Source organism: Gallus gallus, chromosome 11 (assembly GCF_016699485.2).
Source record: "Gallus gallus isolate bGalGal1 chromosome 11, bGalGal1.mat.broiler.GRCg7b, whole genome shotgun sequence".
NCBI lineage: Eukaryota > Metazoa > Chordata > Aves > Galliformes > Phasianidae > Gallus > Gallus gallus.
Genome location: NC_052542.1, coordinates 9,187,133 through 9,202,095, shown reverse-complemented (window position 1 = coordinate 9,202,095; position 14,963 = coordinate 9,187,133). Strand labels below are relative to the sequence as shown.

The 14,963-nt window shown below is 38.2% G+C and overlaps 1 long non-coding RNA gene across 1 annotated transcript in view; it reads left to right on the top strand.

Moving 5' to 3' along the window:
- The window catches only part of LOC107054298, an 80,595-nt gene that overhangs the window by 55,867 nt on the left and 9,765 nt on the right, over positions 1 to 14,963 (top strand). Inside the window, exons 4-5 of the long non-coding RNA XR_001468446.4 lie at positions 4,723 to 4,884; positions 7,788 to 8,010. This is a non-coding gene — a long non-coding RNA (uncharacterized LOC107054298). The remainder of the gene's footprint in view (positions 1 to 4,722; positions 4,885 to 7,787; positions 8,011 to 14,963) is intronic.

Genomic DNA, 14,963 nt, shown 5'->3' with positions numbered 1-14,963 from the left:
AGTGCTGTGTTCATTTCCTCTTTGGCAAAGGTGTTAGCACTCTGCAATTCAGTCTGCTATTCCTGAAGATCTTTGGTTTTGTTTCAGCATTATGATATTCTAAACCCAGTGCAGCCTAGGACATTTCTAGTAAAAGAAGGAAGTGATGAAGAGCTTCAGTATTTTTGCTTTTGTTGCCAATTGTAATATAAAAAGAGGAGAGACTATTTTTGGAGGGATCAGAGCTGTTTCCTTTTTTTTTTTTTTTTCCCCTCCTGCAACTCTGGAATTCAGCTGTCTGTGCAAGTATTTGTGCCCAGAATATTCTATGTTAAAGTTTCATTTAAAGGGTATCTTGGGTGACTGTGAGTAATCTTCTCTGGAAACGAATTAACTCCATTATTGTGGACTCATTCCTTACTTTTTCTTTTTTCCACTCAAAACTGCTGTTTAGCACTCTCTTTCCTCACCTCTGCCTTTCTCCCTATATATCTTCCTGTGATGCCCAGGAATAAGGATGATGATTGTTGTTATTACATATGAGTCAATTTGAGCAGGTTTTCTCAATTTGTGTGAACTGTACAAAGATCTTTCTTACTTGCAATTCTGTGTGGTCAGCCCTTCAGGGACTAGAATGATCAAAGAGAGAAGAGGAGATGCTCCTGGAGCAGGTAACCAGAATAAATAAAGAACACACAATGGAAATTGCTAAAAATAGATGTTGGTGTCCCTCATTCTCTCTATTTGCTATCACTTCTGCAAGTGATGCCACTGATACTGAACATTGTGGAGGACATTAGCTATCCTCAACAGAACAGGCAATCTGGGAGTAAAGCGCTTGAGCAGATAGCAGGGATGGGAGGGACAGGGCTGAGGAATGGAAAACTGTACCATAGGCTATGTAATGAGTGGGTATTTCAAACCAAGTACTGAGCTGTACAATGATTAACAGCAGAAGTACCTTCTGCTGGCACTGCAAAGTGGTGTGGCTGCACTTCAGTTTGATATATAGGTAGCTAAATCAGTATGATTAGACTGTGCAAATTAATGTAACTTCATATAGGCATTGCCTGGAGAAGAAAGAATTTGATTTTCAGAAATGCTGGATATTTGCAAATTTCAGCTGCTTAAGGATTGCTTTGAAAAAAATGAATCTCTGGTGTGGAGCTGTTGTTTAGATACAAAGATATAATTTTTAAGGTAAAGAACAAGGAAAAAAGAATTTATGAGAAAATATAGGAAATGGAAAAGCAAAATAGTATTTAGAGTCAGGAAAAATATATGAAATAACATGACAAGGCAGGTAATCACCAGAATAAAATTAGCTTTATTAACATTATTGTTAGTATTTTTAGGAAAGTGTTAAATGGATATTGAGGAAACTGATATTATCATACAAAATTTGTCACTTTGCAGTCACTACTTGACATCCAGTTCTTTTCTGTTTACTGCCCAGTATAAAATTATTCTGATAGCCACCGTTAATTTTCTAGAGTATTACGAAGAGCACTATTTGCATTCCTTGCAGAAAGCCTCAGAGTAAAGAATCAAGCACAAGTACTTTTCTTTTCCCAAACGTCAGCTGCAGTTAGGGAACTGTCTTTTTTTTTTTTTTTTTACCTGTAGTACCACCGAGTCCTGTAAAATTTTGGATTACATTTTGCCTATGTTTTTGATATGGAAATCTTTCAAATTCCCATTAGTCTCTGATGATCAAGCTAAATGGTTCTGCCATACCTCCTTTTAATTTATTTAAGGAATTGTTAACTCTGAAACCTAGTGATGACGCAGTAAACCTAGGCTATTATTTTTATGTCATTTTGCAGAAACACTCAGGTACTTCAGTGTCAGTTCTTTGATGATACACTGCACCTTTTCAGGAACTGTGAAAGGCAGTCTCTTCCTTCCCTGCGGAAGTACAGTGGGGCAAAACCACTTCCTGGGAGTTCTTTGGGTGTCCACTTTCAGAGAGGCTCACAAAGAATCTTGTCAGTGTCCCAGATGCATTGAATGTAAACAAGCAAACAGTACAAAAGCTGTTACTTCTGAGAGGTGGCGTGAGCTCTATTTGCTTTAATTACAAGTTGAAATGTGGGCTATTGGAAGAGTTCAGTCAGCGATGAGAAGTGACATTCAGTCATTGAGTTCAGCTGTGGTTCCTCCACAGTGTTACATCTGTTTGAACTTGCTAGATTGTAGAGAGCAACTTTAGAAGACAGTTTACAGCTATACACACAGAGAAAAACTGGGGCACAATCTAACAAGGGGAGAGGCAATGCTGGAGAAGTGAGATTAATCTTCAACAAAGAACTTGACACAACTGGACTAATTATAAGAGTATGTCACAGGATGATGGCAAATGATAATGCTCAAATCATTCTCGTACAACTCCAAAGAAGTAACCCATCTGTACAACTCAAAAGAAAGAGAGAAAAAAGATACAGAATGTTTAAGGATTCTGATTCAGCAAATATAATAATAGATGAGGTGGATGTGAGAAAGGTTTGTATTGACTTGTAGCAGCACTGGGAGAGAAGATGAAGAACAACTGGATTAGCAGCAGGTGCCAGGTTGTTCCTGATTTTGTTGTACACTCTACCATGAGTAGCATGATTGTTTTTTCTACTTTGTTTTTACTTGCAGACTTGCAAAATATTCTCTTGAGCTAATGATGATAGTAAGAATTGAGGGCTGATCCTCAGCCCAGGAGGAAGGGAAGATACCATTCCTCTACTGCTCTCATCCCTGACCTTGCAGTCTCTGCTCTGCTGATCAGCAATTCTTAGAGCTACCAGTAGTGTCAGTGATTTAACTGAGCTGTATGAGGGAAAAAGAAATACAGTGATGTGCTGTTCTGCTGCCTTTTACTCCTGACGCACCCCATATGCTGAGATGGTGGGTGGCAGTAGGAGAGCTGGCACGTTAGCAGCAGTGCGTTCCCTGTGCCAGGAGAATAATCTGTTGACTAGCTAAACCTCCTTTCTAACTCATTTCTACTTCCTGGGTAGCACAGAGAGGCGAGGTCCTCTCAGAAACTCCAGCTCTTGGGGTGCCTGAAAGGGCAGTCTTAGAGGAGAGTCTGAAGCTTGTGTCTTGAATCTTTATTTTCAGTAGTGATTTTAATATGTAAAAGAAACCAACAAACCTCCTAAGCTGTCTAAAACTTGAGTACATTAGCACTTCTCATGGAAATGATACAACTGCTGTGCCTTTGTTCAGTTTTTAGGTATATATGTACATGGGAGAATTCACTACGTCAGAAAATTCAAATAAATTCAAAGCAGAAACAACAAAAAAAATCCTTGTATTTTCTCTGTTAATAACATTGCTTGTTAAACAAAAGTTGGCATGGAATCCTGGTGTGAAATTGCCAAGAAAAGATTATTAATTTGGCATAAGCTTTAAGTAGCTTTATTCAGTATCAGATGAAAATAAGAATTATATGTGTTTTTCTGATTTGTACTGCTAGTGAAAAGGAGAATTTGCATCAGAAGGAAAATAGGTGTACGCCGTTGGGGGGAGTTCGTGTTCATCTGACAACTGCAGAACTTGGCAGACAAGTGCAGTAAACTTGGTGGCAAGCAGCAGAGAAAATATCCTGCAATGTTCTGCTGGAAGAAGCAAAATAGAACAGAATCAATCATCTTTTCAATGAGAGTTTGAGGTGACTTGGGCCTTGTTCTTAGCTCTGTGAGGACTTGTATACCCTTCTTTACTACCCATAGAGGAATTTCTTCCAGCCAGGCTCCTCCTTTATAACTGAGACCTCCGTCTCCTGGGCTTATTAGCCTCTGCGAATTTACAGAGCTGAAGAAGAGGGAGTGGTTTTCGTTGCATTGTGCAATTGTGGTCTGCTCCCTATGAGTCAAACATACAAACATACCTGATGGTATTACTAGTTAGCTCAAGAAAGCTGCAAAACTGGGGAAATAGATCCTTAAACAACGTGGTAATTAATTATTGTAATGCTATAAGTTGCCATATGCATTCAGTCTTTTTTTTTTTCTCCTTTGTAAAAAGTTGAGTCTGTGCATTCTTTGTGTCTCTGTGGAACTGTCTGTGTGTGAATGACGTGGATCTGCTGACAGCAATGTCTTCTGCTTAGTTCAGCTCAGAAGGTCTTCAAACCTACCTACTGCATGGGGGTTCAAATCAAAATTTTTTGTTGTTGATGAGGAAAGATGTCTTTACTGTGAAGGTGGACAAACACTGGGCTTTCTAGAGATGCCTTTGGTGCCCTGAGTCCACCAGTGTTTAAGAGACTTTTGACAGCGTGCTCAATAAGATGCTTTAACTTTTAATTAGCTCTGTAGTGGTCAGGAGCTGAGCTAGAGGATCTTTGAAGTTCCCTCCCAGCTGAATGGTCCTGCTCTATTTTTTTTTTTAAATATGTTCGAAATGTGAGTATCATGAAGTCTTCTGCTAAGCAAAGAGCTCAAGAGTTTGTACCAAAAGAATTCTGCAGATCTGAGAGATTCCTGAGTATGGTTTGTAGCTTTCATTAATATTGAAGTCACTGTTAAAGGTATCTTTGCACCTAATTCTGTGTATTGACGATTAGAATGCTTGTGGTGTTCTACTGATTGACATATGAACTTATCTGGTCTAGAAATACAAAGTCAGATAGAGGAACTGTTTTGGAGAGACTTCTACTTGCCTTTCTTCAACTGTAGATTTGTGTGAATCTTGCTGGAATTCACTGTCTGCTTTATTTTGTTCATTACCTTGTTCTGTGCTACACAGTGAGAGAGCAGCAAGTTATCAGACATAGGGACAGAAGGGGAAGATGAAGATAGCCTTCTTGTTCCATAAGAAGTGGGAGGTGATGCGGGAAAGAAGACAGAAAAGCTGATTCGGGAAGATAACACAGCAGTTTACAACATGGAGGACAAGAAATCCTTGAAGGTAAAAGAACTGACAAAATTTCACAGCAGGCACTAGTGGGAGATGAGAATCCAAGGGAAACATCATGCCATGTGAAAAACAAGCTTTCATTGATCACAACATGCCATGTTGTTTCCATGATAGCACTGTCTAGGAAACCATTTACAGTGGTAAGAAGAGAATACAATATCTGACAACTTCTTGCTTTGTTTTAAGAGGTACACATTAAAAATACATCTAACGTATAGGACATAAAGAATCTAAATAATTTTATTAAACTTCTGGTAGATGTGAATCTCCAGGGAATTTTACATATGCTTTTGAAGAAAACTGAAAAACATTAGGTTTTGCATTTCCAGGCTTAATTCATCACTTTATTTTGTTTTTAAAAAGAAATCTATGCAAAATTAAGTTACTAAAAAAAAAAAAAAAAAAAAAGCCCCAAAATAGAAGCCTGAGCTTCATAAACATTTTACATATTTGTGTTTAATTTGTTGAAAATAGTTTAAAATCTGCTCACATTTGGCATTCCAAATACAAATATTAGGAACCTAATTCCCCAATGCAGTATAATTTTTTAACAGTGGGATTTAAGAGTCTTCCAAGAGATGTTACACATACTTTCATTTTAGGATATGGAATTTTATTTTCATACAGAAAAAAATATTGCGTATACTTTTTGTACCTTATGAAGATAAGCTGAACTACTGTGTATTATTTTCTGTGCACATCTGCATACTCTACAGTAGAAAAAGAAAACAAAATCCCACCAACAGTATGTGAATTGAAAATAGAGTTACGTTGCATGAACAAGAATTTAGTTAGGGAGATTGGTGTGTGTAGAGGGTCTTTTACCTCTAAAATATAAGCCTTCTATCTTCTAGCACAGGAGGGTTAAATGCAGAGCTTTTAAGTTGAGAAAATATGCAGCCATGTGAAAGGTTTGATAGCACTATATACCCACCAAAAGCTTAAATGTGCCTGACTGGTTTTATGGAAGACAGTAAATTAGTCTTTGCTTTACCTTTGACAGGTAAGTAGTTGTTCTTGCATGACCAGTGGCTATCACCATACATCCGCTACCACACAGGTGAGAGGCGTTCAGTTTCAAAATGATGACTGGTAAGAAAAACAAGATGTCTTTCCTGGTTATAAATTTAACTCTTCTATGATTAGTCTGGGCCAATTAGGACACTCCTGGGGTTCAGACTATGGCTCAAGTACAAGCTTGAAAGCCTGATTAGCTGAGGTCTCTTGATACTTGTTCTTGGTAGTAAATGCTGGCACATATAGTATTGATTTTCATTTAGATATCTTAATGTTTCCAGACAATCCTAGCAGATGTGGGCTGAACTCAGATCTACGAGAGTGCTGGGCTGCAATCTGCAAGCATTTTTCTTGCCATTTTGTTTCATTTTTCCTAAACTTAACTGATTTGGAATCAGGAGATATAAATGAAAAATGCAGAGTTTGCCTATCAATCATGGCATGTACAAACATTGCTACTGCCCTTTTCTAACATCCTATTACCACTGGGTAGTTGGCTAGTCAAACAGGAATAAAAATTACACTGCAAACATCATAAGTTAGGCTTGATTTGTTGAGCAAGAAGCCTGACAATTCTGTAAGAGTTATATACCTCAGCCTCGCTGAAAATCAGCCTTGTTATGGCTCTGGTACGTCTATAAAGATTGTTCATTTCATATAAAACAGCTACCTGCACTGAAAGGCCTGAAAGGAAGAATGATGCTGGTTATAAATATAGAGGAAAATCTATTTGTCTGCCCCTTCGTGCTGTTAGCAAGTCACACGATGCAGCCCTTATGCTGTTCCTAGGCAGCAGGGGGAGTTTTCCATAGCCACCTTTTGCTTTCATCTTCTGGCCTGGACTGAAGCACATCATCTCTCTTTGTCATATGAGATAAAGCAATGAAGTGTGACCAGTGCCACTGCATTGCACTCTGCCCACCAGGAGCACGTTAATGATAATGAAAAACTATACTGCACCACATTTAAACTAAATGTGAGCGTAAGGCTGTCTGTCGGCAGACTGGTATAACAGTTAATGTCATAAAAGATAAATAGAAATTATTAGAATTGGCTTGGAAGGGATTTTTTATAGAGCAGGGTTGTATTCCTTTAAAGATACATTATCAGACTGTTAAATCTAATTTCAGGCTACTGGGCAATTAAAATGATTAACATTCTTTACTCATATAGTTCGATTCATTAAAGTTTTAAACACCCTTTACACACTATTTATGTTGAAAATAGAGAAATAACATGTTAAAATGTCTTGGATCATTAATCATTCAAATTTGCTGTATAACTACTTTCTCAAAACCTTAGCACCACAGTGAATATTTACAAACCTCAGAGGCATTCTTGAAAGGATGAACAAAATCGAATTCCACCCCCACTATGCCCAGCAGACCTTTGGTAGCTCCTGGGTCCTTTGTGTTTGCAAGAAAAATCAGGCAGAAAATTCCTAAAAATGGTTTTGAAAGTTATTCTGCTCAGGGACTTGTGCAAATCTTAGCTGTTTTCTCTTGGAGTCTTGCTCCCTTTTTGCCATTTGAAGGTAGCAGCATGGATGGTGTTATAGACACTAATAGGAACTCCAGCTATAAAGTCTGGTGTACTGAAATGAACATATACTTGGAGTCTGGCACTTAGTGTGCCAGATGGATCTTTGTATTATCTACTGACAAACCAGTTTATTAGATGGATATAAGAAGAGATCTTCAGGCTGGTAAACGCTGCCATTAGTTAGAGGTGAAACACCATCTTCCCTTCTGTGTTAGCGTTTGTAATGACCTCTGAAATGCTGTGGGAAAATAATAATGAAAGTCGTTATACAGTATGTGACAATACAGTTACAAACATATATTAATGTCAGTCTTTTGAAAATATTAACTTTACAGGCTTTGTAATTGTTTTAGTATATATTTTTCAATCAAAGTTCCTGCACTTCTGAAAACGTCTGGACTGTTTTGAAAGACATACTGTGAAATAAAAAGTTGGCTGAGTTGGCTGGATCTAACCTGGACTGCGATCCTATTCACTAGGAAGCCAAATTATTGTGCTTGCCTGTCCATGGAAGCAGTGGTAGATCTTTTGGCCCATGAGTTCTTCATATTCCTCCAGGTAAGAGAGCTTGATGTTTGCATGTTAAGAGTTCAAAGAGCACACAGGAATGCAGGAAGCATGCTGCCTGTGTCACTGAGTGTCCTGTTTCTCAGATAGGCCATAGGCCAGATATGCTGAACAAGTGTCATCATTACTCTTTCTATGGCACTATTAGTAAGAGGAAGAGGTAATTATAATTAGCCTCTTTGAAATCACCCAGAGGCTCAGCTGATATGTCAAAGATGTAAATGATATTAAACATGAAGACATAGCTATATTTTACCAGCTGGCAGCCTGATCCTAGCACTAATGCCATAGTTAGTATTCAAGGGTATTTCACTTTGAGGATATCAGGGAATATTCAGACTCCCTCCTTGAAGCTTGTTTCAGGATCCGTGTGTTCCCTGGATAGACAAGTGGAAAGGTGACTTCTTAATTTAAGTCTTCTGGATTAGGCCAAACTTTGTTACGGACTTACTAAGGAACACTACCTCCTAATTTATTCTCTTGAACACGGTGCCCAAATTCAGTGAGAGACAACTGCAGTAATCCTAGCACAATTTGTATGTGATAGACTGAAAACAAATGGGTGCCCAGGCAAGTGACTCATCTTCCAGTAAGATTTTATGGTATGAGAGGGTCAACTGGCTGTAGAGGATCCACACAACTGCTCTTAAAGAGACTTTTTTTCCCCGCCTTGTCTTGCCCATTCCTCCCTTCATTCAACTACTCTTATTCTCTGTGTAAGACTTCCTGACAAAACGAGTGGTTCACTATTCAGAATCAAACTGTGCTATTTTACAGTGCAGCATACTGTATCTGATGCAGTTCTAACTTTAGACAATAAAGGAACTGTCAGCCTCTATCAGTGAGGATGTTTCTAATGCTGTTCCATCATTCATTTCAAGAGCAACATGAGCAGAGCCTTTCCCTTGAGAGACTGACAGCCGTTATCTCTGTGATACTATAAGCTCTTGCTGACTTAGGGAGCTGAAATCCCAGAGGTACTTCTGAATTTCATGTCAGTGTATGGTGCTGTAAGCCAGTCCACCAAACTGGGCATGCAGAGGCACTGTAGCATTGCAGAATAAGGTAGAAAATTAAGGGCTATTCAGATGATGAATATACATATCATACTACTTTGAAACAATTAATTTGCTTAACTTTTTCCTACCTCAAATACAGTTGGAAGGAAGCAGTGTGGAGAAAGTCCCCTTTACTTTGACCGAGACCATGATCTAACTGTTCAATGCTGCGGTTACCTCCTGTGTCTGTGTCGTATTCAGAAGTCTGTGACTTCAGGTATTCATGATCTCTCGGGTAGACCTTGGTAGTCATTACTCCTGCCTCTTCTTTGACTTTTCTTGTAAATTTGGATGGTGGAAGATGTGGTGAGAAAAGGCAATGAAAAGGATGAAAAGGGCTTAGTTATTTATATTAGAGTAGGAAGAACAGAAATAATCCCATTGCATTCATTTTTATATACCTGAAATGTACTTGTGGCAGAGATTTAGGTTTCAAGTTGACCTACTTGTGTTTGGTCATACAGTATGAGTGTTAATTCTGATGCTCTGAGTACTTTTGCCTAATCCTAAATCTCCTGGAGGTTGTTGAATGCGTTGCTCTGATGAGACCTACTCAAAAGATCAGTTAGAAATACATACTGAGCCAAAAACAGAAACTTGGAGTATCACAAAACCTCAGAGATATCAGTGAAATACAGAACAGAAAAGTTTGCCCAAGTCTCTGCCTTTTCTATTTTGCTAATAATCAAAATTATATAACAAGGGAATGACTTTTATTGTTGGTATATCTGGGAAATGATTTTTCCTTTGAGGTTTTTGGACTTCTTATGCCTTCCATTGATTTTGATTATTTACAGTTTGACAAGGAGAACGCAGGCAGCCCATGCTGTGCGAAAGATCAGAGGTGCCTTCGTTCCTCAAGGCTATTGCCTTCTTTAATTCTTCAGTGTAGGATCAGTGAACTGATTGCATTTTCTTCTATTTGACACTTTATATTTCACATTTCTTCATCAAACTATTGTAACATACTCTCTTTTAAAGCGAGCTGGTCTGAGAATATAGCCTTTTTGTCTTGGCCATTATTATAACCCTTTGGTGACTTGTAACAGCAACTTTCAGCCTGTACCGTGATTAATCATCTTTCAGTTGAACAGGATGGAGTTGAGTATATTTTAATCTGCTTTGTATGTTTTTTTTTTAAATGAGTATTATATAATATTATAAGTATTGCATATTTAATCATCACGTGATGTAACTTGAGGGCAGCTCCTCGAATATTTCTTCAGCCAGGATTGTCTTACAGGTGTAAGGGAGAGCAGTTAAAAAACTTGAAAATACGGATAAATGTAGAATAAATTTGCGAATGTAGTTGTGCATGTGTTTTTGAAGAACAGCTCTTTGGACAGACTTTTTTTTTTACAGTGGTAAGAAAGAAGCCAAAGGATATGAGTGTTTAGAGTGTTAACACTTGCTAGGCAATCCACTTCTGTTAGAAAATTGCTAATATAACTCCCTAAAATAGAACAAACAGTAGTTGAGTTAAACCTGGCTGTATGTCATAGTTCCAAATACTTTTGATCAAATAGGCTTCTCTCTCCTTTTCTCTATTATACGATTTGTTATGTAGTGCATGTTTCCAGTGACTAATGTTTGTGATGTGGGTCCCTGTAGATGAAAACTTGGGTGATGTTAGATCAAAGTCCCCTGTAATTTCATAATTCCTTTATGAAGAAATGCTGGTTTTCGGCTGTAGTTGGCATCAGTCTAAATGAATCAGTAAAATGGGATGATCTCAGCTCATATAAATAATAGCAGCCTTCTCCTGTTAGAAATCCCTTTCTTCTGGAAAAGGCAGTTGTCCCACATTAATGCATTTCTAATCAAAAACACTAAGCCCCATATGGTATTTTTTAACACATTTAAGAACCCTGGTTAAGACAGAGTTCTAAATGTACTAGAAACCAAAGTTCATTGTTCAACACTCAAGAGACTGTACAAAGAGTATACTCTTGTATTTCTGTTTTATCCTGCCTATTAGTTTTATAGCATTGTGTCTCTTTCTCTTTCTGCCTCCCCTTTCTCTGCTTTTTGTGGAATGACCTTCATGTTACCATATTACGAGGTTTACCTTCTCTCTCCCTCTTAAACATAATGAACATCAGAAAAGGTCCCTGAGGCATAAACAAAAACCAAGAGTGGAGCATCCCAGTATATTGGGGAGTGGTTATGAAGAAAGTCCACAATAGTTCAGAGTGAATAAAATACTAGGGCTAAGATACAGCTTGTGTATGGAAGTACCACTTGAAAATAATTTGTTCACATTTTGTGAAAAGGTTTCTCAAAAGTTATTTTTGCTTATGTTTGTTGTTTGAAATTATGGCTTCTACTTTTCTCTGAGTCACTGTTAATTGATTTGCCTAAATTGCACATTGTAGCAAGCAAGGTAGAAAACAAAGGTGAATTAATAGAGCCAATGATGTATACCTAAACTTTCTCATGCTGTGGAGGCCTTTCTTAAATCTAAGTACAAAGGGCAAAAATAAGTATTTCATGTTTAACTGTGAATTTTTTGTTAAAGATATTTTAGTACAAGTTTGTCTATAGAATTAATATGAATGTGTTAAAAGTTAAATAGAAGTTAACGTGATGTTTTCTAAAATGTACTATTTATCCTCACAGAATCATTTAAAAAGATAGATTGGAATGTCAGCTTGTCTGTCCACCTGCTCAAATGGCCAACTACTTGAGCTTGCTCAGGGCAATATACAGTTCAATTTGGTGTATCTTCAAGGATGGAAGTTCCACAATGTCTCTGAGCCTTTTTTTCCTCAGTATTTGATCACCTTCTTGTTAAATTAAAAGAAAAAAAAGAAATCCCTATAAAAAATCAATAATTCCATTATTGCAACTTCTGTCACTGCCTTTTATCCTATCTCTGCTTTTATGAGCAGAATTTACTCCTGTCTTTTCTGCTGTTACTTAATAGCTCTAGATAGTTTTTGTTGTGCTGAGCAGTCTGAAACTGGATGTAGTACTCCAGGTTTGCCTCACAACTGAGGAAAAGGGAAGAATCACTTTTCTCTGCCTGCTGGCTGCTGTCCAGCTATTACAGCCTGGGATGTGGCTGACCTCAGGAGTGCAGTGCTGACTCTTGTTCAGCTTGTTCTCTTCTGTAAGCAGAAGTCTTTCTGCTAAGCTTTCCAGTCAGTGACTGTGCTGTTTCATCTAGAAGGCAATCACATTGGTTAGGAATAATTTATCCTTGATGCCAGTCTTCTCTGCTCGGAAATGACTTCCAGGGATTTAGATTCATTCCTGGCATTCCAGAGATTAGCCTCTCTGGCCAGTAGTTCTTTCAGCACTCCTTGTTTTGTTGTTAGAAGTCAGGCATGATGTTTACAGTTTTCCAGCTACCAGAGACCTACCTACATCACCATGGCTGTTCAAAGTCTTCAAGAAAGCTGCTTTACAGTGACAAAGTCCAATTTCTTCAGTGCTCTTAGACGCATCTCATTCTGATCCATAGATACAAGAATGCTGAAGTGCTCTGTGACTGGATCTTCTACTGTGGGCGATGCTTCTCTCCCAGGCTCAACTAGAATGTCCAGGGATCTGGAAGCCTAAAGTAAAGTCAAGTAAAAACACAGTCAGAAGTGATCTGCACATTGATATTTTTCCATGTCTTTTGTCGCTAGGTCCCTCATCTCTCATCAGTGGACCCATATTTTATTTAGCTTTTCTATTTTCTGTTGTTGCTATTGCACTCAAGAAAACCTTTCCTGTTATTCTTTACATCCTTCACTAGCTGCAGCTCTAGATGAGCTTTGACGTTCCTAATCTATCCTTATGTATGTGGGCCATGTCTCTGCTTTGTATCCCGTCCCCATTCCCACCTTCCGCATGTTTCCATATCTGAGCTCAGCTGGAGTCCCTTGTTCATGCTGGCCTTCAGCAATGGTTACTCAATTTCTTGCTTATTGGAATGGACCATTCTGGGCTCTAAGGTAATTTTATTAAAAAAAAAAAAAAAAAATCTTTTTTTTTTTTTTTTTTTTTTAAGTTTTGCAGTTCTAGTCTGCCGTTGTAATTGAATGTATTTCTTGTGTATATGGTAGGAAACAGAACGGCACTTCCTGGCAAATCTGGTTGCAGGAGAAGGAATGAGAAGAATAGGGAGTGGAAGCAAAAGGATTTAATTTCAGCATGCAAAATTTGAAGCATAAGGAAAATTAAGATAAAATGATGAATTATGCCTCAAGGACCTACCAATTTCAACTGTTCTTTCTAGGAGTCATTGTCTAGCTGACAAACAGTTTTGTGCCACTTCATTGTATTGAACAACCTTTTCTTCAGAAATTTTGCATCTATTTTTAATCAAAAGATTGTAAGGAAAAAATTAGCACTGAGCACTATGTGCTGCTTTTTGACAGAACTGTATGCACTTTGGTATAGGTTAGATTTTATCCTGCCTCTGGGCATGCACAGCTTTTATGTGGCCTAGAATACGTGAGATGGAAAAAGGTCTTATCAGAGTCATGCTTAGAAGAAAGTAGCTATCTGAATTTATTGTTCAGCACACCTGGAGTCCATTTCAACTCATGTGAGGCTCCTTCTTTCTGCAGTGTTAGCACCAAATGGTTACTGCAGGAAGATAACAGAAGCTAGAAATGTAGGTAGAATATGTTTGCATATGGCAGGAAAACCAAGCACACCAATGTGCTTTCTCTGTTTAGCTCACACTAGCCCTGTGACCCTGCAGCACTTCTTGCTGATGTATTGCTGTAACATAACTTGGATGATGTTTTGTCATTTCCTGAATATTAACCTGCAAGAATGCCATCTTTGCTTCTTTACTTTGAGACACATTGATGTGCCCTGCAGCCCCCAGTTACTGGGGGGTAATTTTATGCTCTTTTTCTGACAGACAGGATTCCAATAGCACCATATGTCAAAAAATCCAACCAATTCCAGTCATGCACCCGCACTGTCCAGCTGTCACTGCTATAATTATTGAAACTAAAGCCCAGAGAAGTTTTTAGTTTTGGAAATGCTCTAGTCTCCTTAGGTCTTTACTACTGGTGTTATAGCTGATTAGGACCCTGCCAGCCTTCTGTTGGTCTCTTGAAAACTGCTGTAATTCTCATTCATCATGGAAGCTAACCAGCTGCTCCAGAGCCATCCCATCAAATATGTTGCTTGATGTTACACTTTGCTGTTGCAGTGACCTTGATACTTTGGATGTTGGAATAAAGGCTGCTTATGTTGGAGTTGCTACAAAACTATCCCACTAACTACATTCTCCACAGAAAAATTGAAAGCATTTTCATGTAGGTAGCTGGTGTCACTGTGAAGACTGCCACTAATCTGCACTAATTTCTCCATTATCCTGCTCTATTTTCTTTGAATGTTGGAGGAAAATCCAGTGTGTTGGTTGCGCAGATCACTGGCTCCTATTTTCAGGCAGAAAGGATCGTGTTGATTTAAAAGGCAGGCTTTTACAAGTTTTTCTTGAATAAACTTGAGAAATAATCCCAACCACAGACTGACTTTCGTTTAATTCATAGTTTTAAAATACCTTTAATAATTATATCAGAAAGAATTAAGAGTGGTTCAAGAATTAAGATCCAGTGGATCAGTTTTCTTTCCCCAAATCCAGACTACAGCAGTTTGTGTATTCTCACTGTCTGGCCATTTGGAGTGGCCCAAATTCAAAATTTTCTGGACACTTGGTTGTACATGAGTGGGTTGTACATCCCACTTTTGGAACTCTTGGTAGCTCTCCTTAAAGTGAGCTGAAAAATAGGTGAGATTTAACTGTTCAGTGGGCAAATGAACGCGAATAACAAGAAAGTCATCAAAGAGCTCAATACAACTGATGGGAAGAAAGTAAATTGAAAGAAAAACAACTGGAGATGTGATCAGCAGCAAAAGGATGTGTAAAAAGAA